The following is a 10,565-nucleotide window of genomic DNA, read 5'->3' as shown; positions in this document are numbered from 1 at the left end:
TTTGAATTTCTCCCTTCTAATGTCTGAGGTTAGTGCTAAGATATTTAATATGACGACAGTCAAATTTTGTGTTTATGTGTTTTTTCAAGAGATGCACCGGATCGAGTTCCGGTTCCGGATCCGGCAGGATGATAGGGTTTTTCACAGGATCCAGGTCCGGCAGGATCTTAAGCAGTGGATCCGGTATCCGGCATGTTACCAAAAAATCAAGGTCTGGTGCATCTCTAGCCTAGGCTTTTCAGTCAGTCTTTCACAACCCCAATCACTGCATGGAGTGAAAGCCCTTTAGAAGCGGCTGTTGCAGGCAGTGTGGCAATAAGCCAATGAGTCTAAAAAATAGTTTGAGCCAACGTAATAGAAAGGGCCCACGTGTGTGAATAGACTATATGTTTCAACCCTTTTGTAGGATCCGGTATCCGGTTTCGGATCCGGTATCCGGCAGATCCTTAAAATCAGGATCCGGTGCATCTCTACTGAAAACAGAACATGGCAATGATGCCACCCAATATCATTTTTACATAGGAGCTGCAGGTGTCACACTACAATGGGTTTTTAAAAAAGCATTATGAAAAATTGAGGCAGAGTACCATCCCAGTGTTTGGATATGTTAAAAACAGACATTTACTCTTCATCATGGCCGGTGTCCTGTCTATATGAGCGACCCATCGAGATGTGATTCTCTTCGCTACTGAGCATGCGCACGCATGCGCACACCCTCGCGGTGGTTTTCGCGGGTAATTGCCCATCGAATTGTGAGACCACAAGTTACGATAGGATCCCCTGAGACTGTCAACTTTAGTGACTCAAACTGTAGCGCAAGTTACGATAGGATTACAAAAGTTACAGTTACAGGATCATCCAGCAGATCATTGGAAAATCTGCGAAATAGCGTGGCCTCGTACATTTGCTACTTTGTTGCCTAACCGTAATCGCTCACACTCAGCCTCGAACATTGTAACATCGATCAGAAAAGTCTACCGGTATTTATGTAGAGGAGTTATCATTGCAAAATGGAAAAAATCGCCACCTGATTGAGCTGTAAAAATGCTCCCTCCACCCTTTTCACTCAAGAATTTGAATCGACTGCATTGTAAAATGCCTCAACATGGTAATAAGAAATGCACTGGTGGGGATGTTATGAAAATATGATTCCGGTCATTAAAAGACAGACATCTGCCAAAACAAAGCCACAATACGCTATCTGCTATCTGGGAATATCTGAACCGCGCTTGTTTATCCCCATAGCACATGATTTCATGTAGGCCTAGAAATTTGCCTTGCGAGCCCACGTCGCATTGAAACCAAACCAACAGCAAATGACTGCATTAAACAACCCGTAGCCAGGCCCTGATCCCAAACACTTTCTCCAGTATTTGCGCAAACTCAACTCAGTCTCTTTCATATGGCACGTTTCTTAACTTGCTCAAACGAGAGGCTCGCGGTTGTCAGCAGCCGCATGTTCTTATTAAACTCCGCACGAACGATTGCACACCCCTGTCCGTGAAATAAACAAAGTAATGGTTATTAAAACAGTCCTACGTGGACCGATTGAAACGCCTTCCGCGGAAAGTCAAGGTCGCTCATTTAGATGAGGCATCGCAAATCGACAGAACACCACTATCGAATAGGGCGACCGGTCGCTCATCTCGACGAGGCAACACATCTCGACAGAACACCGGGGCACCAGTGGACCAAAGATATGGGGGTTGGGACAAGGGACTGTTGGGCCGTGGTGAACTAGTTAGGAACTGTCTATGCACTCGCATGTGAGCCCTATCTCACGCCTTTCGTAAAGTCTTCACGAAAATAATAGATTAATTTTCACGCTGCCTATTCACTTGAATTGCCCCACTGCTGCTATGGTTATCCAAACGTCTGCAGGGGCGGGGAGGGGGTGCTGACAGAACACTGCTGATACACTCGGGACTCACTAATTCGACGCCCTTTCGGTACTTACGCCTTATGTCCCCTAAACCTAAACCTAAACCTAAACCTAAACCTAACCCTAACCTTAACCCTACTTAACCCTAAACCTAACCTTAACCCTAACCTTAACCCTAACCTTGACCCTAAACCTAACCCTAAATTGCTTGTTTGAAATGTTTGATTACCATGTGACGGTAGGCTACCGAAAGGGCATCAAACTGGGTGGGTCGCTAGGCAGCAGTGGGGCAATTCAAGTGAATAGGCAGCGTGAAAATTAATCTATTATTTTCGTGAAGACTTTACAAAAGGCGGGCAATAACGTGAATGCACCACGAAAATTAATCTATTTTTTTCGTGAATACTTCACGAAATGAGTGAGATACGGTTGCGCATGTACATCAGACAGACATATGCAGGCACACACACATACGCACACAGGCACAAAGGGGTCATCCCTATGATTCCTGGGTCCTATGTTCCCCGCAACTTTTCAAAAAAGGGTTCTATGTCCCCTGCTGCTTCCAAGTAGACTGCTGCCGCATGGCAAAGCGCAGGTTGTTGTTGCAGCACATCTGACAAGTTAGGTTTAGGGATAGTTTTGGTCAGGGCACAAATTTACAACTCAGAAACATTGCATTACTGACAGGTTAGGTTTAGGGGTGGTTTTGGGAAAGGCACAATTTTAAAACATAGGCTACAATGCAGGGAACATACACGTAGAACCATTTTTTAGAAAAAGGGGCCTATGTTCCTCAGTCCCATACAAAGACAGGGGAACTTAGGACCTGGGGAACATAGGACCTGGGGAACATAGGCACGCTCCCGGCACAAACGCTTTAGATTTGGTTAAGGTACGCAGCTACACACACATCAGACAGATTTGGTTAAGGTATACACACACACACACACACACACACACACACACACACACACACGCGCGCATACTAGAACCTTCAGCCATGTGTATACTCTCCTCTGAGGACAGGAGAGATAAAGAGAGGAGATTATCTTGGGGACGGAGAAGCCAAACATAAATCTGCTCAACTTCCACAAGTCTCAGTCATCCATCTTTCTTTCTTTCTTTCTTTTTTAAACATTTTTCTTCGAGAGGGGACGTGAATTAATAATGAGGCTCAAGACCTTCCAGACCTGGTCAAGTCAATGATCTGCTCAGTTCTCAGAGTGCGTGCTCTCACTCATGTTCTCCCCACGTCCATTTTCTGAGAGATAATCATCTCTCTCTCTCTCTCTCTCTCTCTCTCTCTCTCTCTCTCTCTCTCTCTCTCTCTCTCTCTCTCTCTCTCTCTCTCTCTATCTCTCTCTCTCTCTCTCTCTCTCTCTCTCTCTCTCTCTCTTCTCAATCTTTCTATTTTGCTCTCTCAGTATTTTGCTTTCTATTACTCTCTCTGGTCTCTGTTTGCTCTGCTCACACTTTCACTCTCTGTCTCACTCTTATTCTCTCTCTCTCTATGTCTCTCTCTCTCTCTTTTTCTGTCCCCCCCTCTCTCTCTCTGACCTCTCTCTGCCACTCTCTCTCTCCCTCCGTCCCTCTCTCTCTCCCTCCCTCTCTTTCTCTCTCTCTCCCTCTCTCTCTCCCTCCTCTCTCTCTCTCTCTCCTCTCTTTCTCTCTCTCTCTCTCTCTCTCTCTCTCTCTCTCTCTCTCTCTCTCTCTCTCTCTCTCTCTCTCTCTCTCTCTGTCTCTCTGACCTCTGGCTTCTCTCTGCCACACTTGTCACAGATAATAAATCCCTGTTGCAATCTGTCCACCACTGCCCTCTACTCAACTCTAGCTCCCACATGCACACACACACACATGCTTGTATTCACGCACACACATGCCCGCACGCACACACATGCCCGTGCACGCACACACGCACGCACGCACGTACACACGCACACATGCACACACACACACACACACACACTCAGAACTAGTAGCAACATGGAGAGACAGCAGTGCCGGTGCAGGCAGTGGTCAGCCAGCCTGTCTGCATGCCTGTGCTAGTCCCCTCCATGCTGCTGCTCCTCTGTCCTCCCCAATCCCTATCTCTCCCCTCTCCTCTCCTCTCCTCTATTCTCTTCTCCTTTCCTCCTCTCATCTCTTAGCCTCCCCTCTTCATCTCCAGCCCTCCTCAATCTTGCACGGCATTCTCATTTCCTCTCCACTCCTCTCCTCTCATCCCCTCTCCTCTCCTCTCCTCTCCTGTCCTGTCCTCTCCTCTCCACTCCACTCCACTCCACTCCACTCACCTCCACTCCTCTCCTCTTCTCTCCTCTCCTCTCCTCTCATTCCCTCTCCTCTCCTCTCCTAATTATCCTGTCCTGTCCTGTCCTGTCCTCTCCTCTCCTCTCCTGTCCTCTCCTCTTCTCTCCTCTCCTCTCCTCTCCACTCACCTCACTCCACTCCACTCCTCTCCTCTCCTCTCCTCTCCTCTCCACTCCTCTCCTCTCTTCCCTTCCCCTCTCCTCTCCTCTCCTCTCCTCTCCTCTCCTCTCCTCTCCTCTCATCTCCTTTCCTCTCCTCTCCTCTCCTCTCTCTTCTCTTCACCTCTCCTCTCCTCTTTCTTCTCCTCTCTTCTCTTCACTCCTCTGCTCTCTGCTCTTCTCTTCTCCTCTCCTCTTCTCTTCACCTCTCCTCTTCTATCCTCTTCTCTTCTCTTCTCTTCTCTCCTCTCCTCTCCTGTCCTCTCTTCTCTTCGCCTCTCCTCTCTCTTCTCTTCTCTTCTCCTCTCTCCTCTTCTCTTCTCTTCTCTCCTCATCACTCCTCTGCTCTCCGCTCTTCTCTTCTCTTCTCCTCTCCTCTTCTCCTCTCTTCACCTCTCCATTTCTCTCCTCTCCTCTTCTCTCCTCTTCTCTTCTCTCCTCTTCTCTCCTCTCTTCTCCTCTCCTCTCCTCTCCTCGTCTCTCCTGTTCTCGTCTCTCCTCTCCTCCCTTCCCCTCCATCCTCCCCACTGCTGTGCTTTCCACTTCAAGGCCCTTGTTGTTGATTGGCCACAGCAAGACTCAGCACTGACCTCAGCCGATCTGAGCTGAACGTCCAAAATAAGACATCTAGTGTGTACACAGCATAGTGACTAGCAGCCGCGGGGCTATTGGCACGACTTCAGATCAGATATCGATGCTACTATCTATCTCGGTCATCACCACCACCACCACATGGGGTCATTTGAGGCGAGGTGTAGAAGAAAAGAAGTCAATGGGATCGTTTGACTCTTGGCTGCTTTACATCTGGCCAGCTTAGCGGGGCGCCGTCAGAGCAGACGGGCCACGACAGACAGCAGCTGGGCTGATTCTGACCCAACATCAGGCACCTAAACCTCACAGTGGCTGTCTGATTTAATGGCGGAGACCCCCGCACCCCCCCACCTCCAGTCCACACCAACCCCTTGTCTCATTTGACGTCACGCTATCGCAAGGGAAATGTCTAGTCTCAGTCAATCCATAGGCCTGTTATTCGAGGGCCACTGAGTGCTTTTGGGATAGAAAAAAATGCCCAAGAAGATGTAAAGTAGAACAAATAATAACTTGTTAGGTACTGATAGTGGCTGCATGGCGCATACGACAACTGAAACTAACACTTAGCACATTCACACTTCTCCACCTCAAACATAATGTAGACACATACAGTCGCTGTAGTGGCAGAGATCTATCATACTTCTCTAGTAGGCCTATGTGTTGAACGCTTCTAAGCACACTCACTACATGTACATTATGTTTTTAATTCCGATATTTCCTTTGATTCCGAATTACAAGGTGTTTACATGACGTTTTCGAAGCGGAATTGTTTAGAACTAAAGTCAGTTAATTATATAAACACTGTAATAATATTATAATAATATTATAGAAATATTATAATAATAATCCAAATTAAATGTCTCATGTAAACATAGCAATTACGTCAGGTCAAAGTATAGCGGCACAGTGATGGCGTCGGCTTGTTTGAGAGCTATAGTGATGCTCAATGAGGCAGTCTGAGGCTGTAAGCTGCTGCCATGACCACAATGACACGGCTGTTGAAAAAGGTAGGTCTGCACACTGCCGATCAGCTCCAAAAATAAACTTTATTATTTAAATAATAACGTTTATTTTTGGAGCTGATCGGCAGTGTGCAGACCTACCTTTTCCAACAGTCTGACTTTTTTGTCTGGCACCTGCAACAAGTGTTTTTGGATGTGCGCACCCTACCCAAAACTACCGCAATGACACGGCTTTCACACCTCAGTCAGCAGCACTATGCTGCCTTGCTTTCCATGTCACTCAACGTCAGAGGCGAATTCAGGGTCAACTGGGGCCCCAAGCAAATATTCAAAAATGCAACATTTGCATCGAAATCGCCACTACTGCTGTAAAGTTGACGCTGTTATTCACTATCTATTCCAGGGGCTCTTGGGCCCCAAGCAGATGCCTGCCTAGGCTGGAGACAAGATGGGGCCCCAAGCAGATGCCTGCCTAGGCTGGAGACAAGATGGGGCCCCAAGCAGATGCCTGCCTAGGCTGGAGACAAGATGGGGCCCCAAGCAGATGCCTGCCTAGGCTGCTGACAAGATGCGCCACAATGGTGGTTGAGTTGTGCCTTCTGCTGAGGACAGGGCTTCAGTGCTGATAATAGGTGTTTGGAGTTTTCAAAAACGTGTCACGTCGTGTCAGCCGCACTAAGTAGAATTACACTGCAGCACATTACTCTACACCAAGTACAATTACAGATAATTGCTTGAAAATGGAAAGAGTAGAAGTAAGAAGTAGGATGAAAAATGATCACTCCAGTTTAGTATAGAGTACCAACATTCTTAATTTCTAATTTCTACTTGTACTGCTTTATTTGATATGCGGTTCAACTTTTCTTCCATATGCCAGGGCAAGGGGATTATATACCAAGTCTGAGTATTCATAAAAGGACACATGAACATGACATGACCAAAAGACAGATGACCAAAAAAAGTCGACCAGTATCCAGTATAGCGGCACAGTGATGGCGTCGTGACTGGGGCTTGGCAAGTTTGAGAGCTACAGTATAGTGATGCTCAATGAGGCAGTCTGAGGCTGTAAGCTGCTGCCATGACCACAATGACACGGCTTTCACACCTCCGTCAGCAGCACTATGCTGCCGTTCTTTCCATTTCACTCAACGCCAGCAATTGTGGTTGAGTTGTGCCTTCTGTGCCTTCTGCTGAGGACAAGGCTTCAGTGGGGATAAATAGGTGTTTGGAGCTTTCACATGTATAGGGTGTATATATATATATGCAGAGGTGATGGCCCCTTCATCATTTCACAACATATAAAAATGTGACAAATAAAAGCACTTGACTTGACTTGAGAGTTTGGAGGAATGTGACATTGTGTCAGTAATTTGTCTTTGGTTCACTTCACACATTTTAACTTGATTGAGCTCTGATGGAGGTAAGGCTAAGAGGTTGTACACTGCACAGCACATGGTGATGGGCCTTGAAACGCGCAAGCTGTTCTGTGGTGGTGGGAAACTATACAGAGGGAGCTTCAATGTGTACAGCGGTACTAGCCTGATTATCATCGACTTTCAAATCTTTTCGAGACTTGGTCTTGGACCATAACAATTAATGTTTCCCAAACTGCATGGTTGACCCGCCTCCCTAGGTTTGCTACTGGCTGACTGATTTCCGACAAAGTGGGCTGAGTTCCCGATTTTTCTGGAGATCAGAAAAGATATTTACATTGCTCTTGGCCTAACTAGACCGAAGGTGCCGATGTTGCGTCACTAGGAGGGCGTGGCTTGGCTACAGTGGTACAGCTATTGCGAGCCATCTCATCTGCACCAGAAGAGTCATGATGAATACATCTTCAAACCAGTACTGCATTAGATTGTTCAGTTCACTTAGCCTACTCACCCGAATTCTTCACCATGGTCACAGAGAAGTATAGTTCATTACTCTTGCTAAACAGTGATGCCAGTACATGATAAGCAAATGGTTATGTTAATCTTAATGGTTTTTGCATGCACAATAGGTGTACATTGGATCAAAATGGTACTACTGTGACTCAACAACAACAACAACAACAACAACAACAACAACAACAACAGCAATAAGAACAATAATAATACTAAGATGATTATGATGATGAATGACTCGTATGTAACCCATAATCATTTGTCACATTTAGATGACAGCTTTAGATGATCTTATGAGTTGCCGTGACCCTTCAACCTTATACAGCATGCAGGGCAAGGTCATTTTCACTGTTTCCTGTCCAACCTCCTGATCCATGCCGTCTGTATAACCAGGGCCGGATTAACATTGCCCGGGGCCCCTAGGCTACAGGTTGTTGTGGGGCCCCCTGAAAGGCAAAATTTCCAGGAAAATTACATAGACAATGTCATAATTACGAGCTAGGAATTGAGGGCAACTTGTCTACCAACTGTACTGAACACAATAGATACATTTTTCAATGTTGCATTGGGTCAAAATTCTCCTTTTTTTCACTTCTGGCCAATCAGGGGCCCCCTGGTAGGTGGGGGCCCCTAGGCTGCAGCCATATCTAGCCTGTGCGTTAATCCAGCCCTGTGTATAACGGCTGCTTTTCAGGACAGCCTTGAGATTAAAATGTCACAGCAGCAATCAGCGGGCCAGTAACACTGCACACAAGGTCACTAATGCAGGACCTACAGCTAGCTACTGACGCTAAAGCCACATGTGCTAATGCAGCAGCTGCTGCTGCTGTTGTCATTGTACACATTGTGTAGCAGTAGCATTAGCAGCATCACGTAGCTAGCGATTATGGACATCCTTCTTCTGAAAAGAGAGAAGAGATTGGCTGCTTAAAGTGATACTGTCCCATTTTTGGAAATAAGCTTATTTTACACCTTCCCTTGAGTTAAATTGTAGGGCTTTACCATTCTCCTGTACTTTCAACCGTTCTCTGAGTATGGCAGTGCAAATTTTACCTCCAAGATAGCAGTTAACATGGACTCCTATGAGACCAGTTAGCCGCCAGCTGGTCTCATAGGACTCAATGTTAACTGCTAGCATAGATGTAAAATTTGCACTGTCATACTCAGAGAACGGTTGAAAGTACAGGAGAAAGCTAGAGCCCTACTATTTAACTCAAGGGAAGGTGTAAAATTATTTCCGAAAATGGGACAGTATCCCTTTAAGTATGATGCACAAATATGCGCTCACAACAACATGCACACACTCAAACATGCGCACAAACACACACACACACAAGCACGCACGCACGAACACACACACACAAAGACGCACACAAACATGCACTCACACCTAACACACACACACATACTCACACGCTAAAGCACACACACACACACACACACACACACACACACACACACACACACACACACACACACACACACACACACACATGCACGCACGCACGCACACACACACATACACAAAGACGCAAACAAACATGCACTCACATCTAACACACACACACACTCACACCTAACGCTAACGCACACACACACACACGCACACACGCACACACAAAGACGCACACAAACAGGCACTCACATCTAACACACACACACACACTCACACCTAACGCTAAAGCACACACACACACACACAAACACATGCACTCACACCTAACACACACAGATGCACTCACACCTAACGCTAACGCTAATGCTAACGCACACACTCACACACACACACACTCACACACACACACACACACACACACACACACACACACTTAGCTAATCGTCTCACCTCCTCTAAACCTCCTTTCCTCTCCTCCCCTCTCCTCCTCTCCTCCTCCCCCTTTTCCCTCTCGAAGCTGTAAGGAATTACTGTGATTATTTGATTATTTACTGTCTCCGCTTCCTGCGGAACTGTGGCAGCAGCACTTCGCTAAAATATGTTTGCTAGCGCTTCCCGCCAATGCCATAGCAACAATCTGACCTGCATGAGGGGGGGGGAGACAAGGACAATAACAAAACACTAAACAGTGCCCATAGTGGCCCATCTGTAATTTCTCTGGAAAGTGATTTAGAAAATGGATTTCAATGAATGGCCACAGGACAACGGCTATTTATGTAATATCATTTGTAAGCTATTTCCTAGGCTGAGTGGATTTTAGTTTAAAAAAAACCAACAACTCTCCAGCACGTCGTTAAAACTGCTGGCATAGCCATTAAAAGCCCAGATTTCTCTCTCTCTCTCTCTCTCTCTCTCTCTCTCTCTCTCTCTCTCTCTCTCTCAGCTGTAACTTTGAATAAAAGTACTCATTTTTTATGTCTGTAAATATTTTAAGAAGTTTAATCTGGCTATTACTTTTTAAATACCGTATATTTATGTTCCATAAATACATAGCAGTAGATAAAACAATCACGCCACAATCATCGAGTTTCAAGCAGCATGCTATTTTTTTTTTTTTACATTTTCTTTGCTGAAGAGAAAACAGTGAAATAAAGCAATTTACAGTTTTTCTCAATTGCTAACAAGCTTTTGGCCAATCCTCAGCGACGTTTGCAAAACTCTTAGCGCAGTGAACACACCAAGGGCTTTCCATGCAGTTGACACATTGTACAGTAAATGCCTTTTTCACACAATTAGCAGTCAATGACTGCATTTCTAAAGTGCTAACATTTCCTTTACACGCAGGATAACCACAGCAACAAAACAATGTATATTTTATGG

This window comes from Engraulis encrasicolus, chromosome 22 (genome assembly GCF_034702125.1).
Source record: "Engraulis encrasicolus isolate BLACKSEA-1 chromosome 22, IST_EnEncr_1.0, whole genome shotgun sequence".
NCBI classification, from domain to species: domain Eukaryota; kingdom Metazoa; phylum Chordata; class Actinopteri; order Clupeiformes; family Engraulidae; genus Engraulis; species Engraulis encrasicolus.
Note: the sequence above shows the minus strand (reverse complement) of the source record.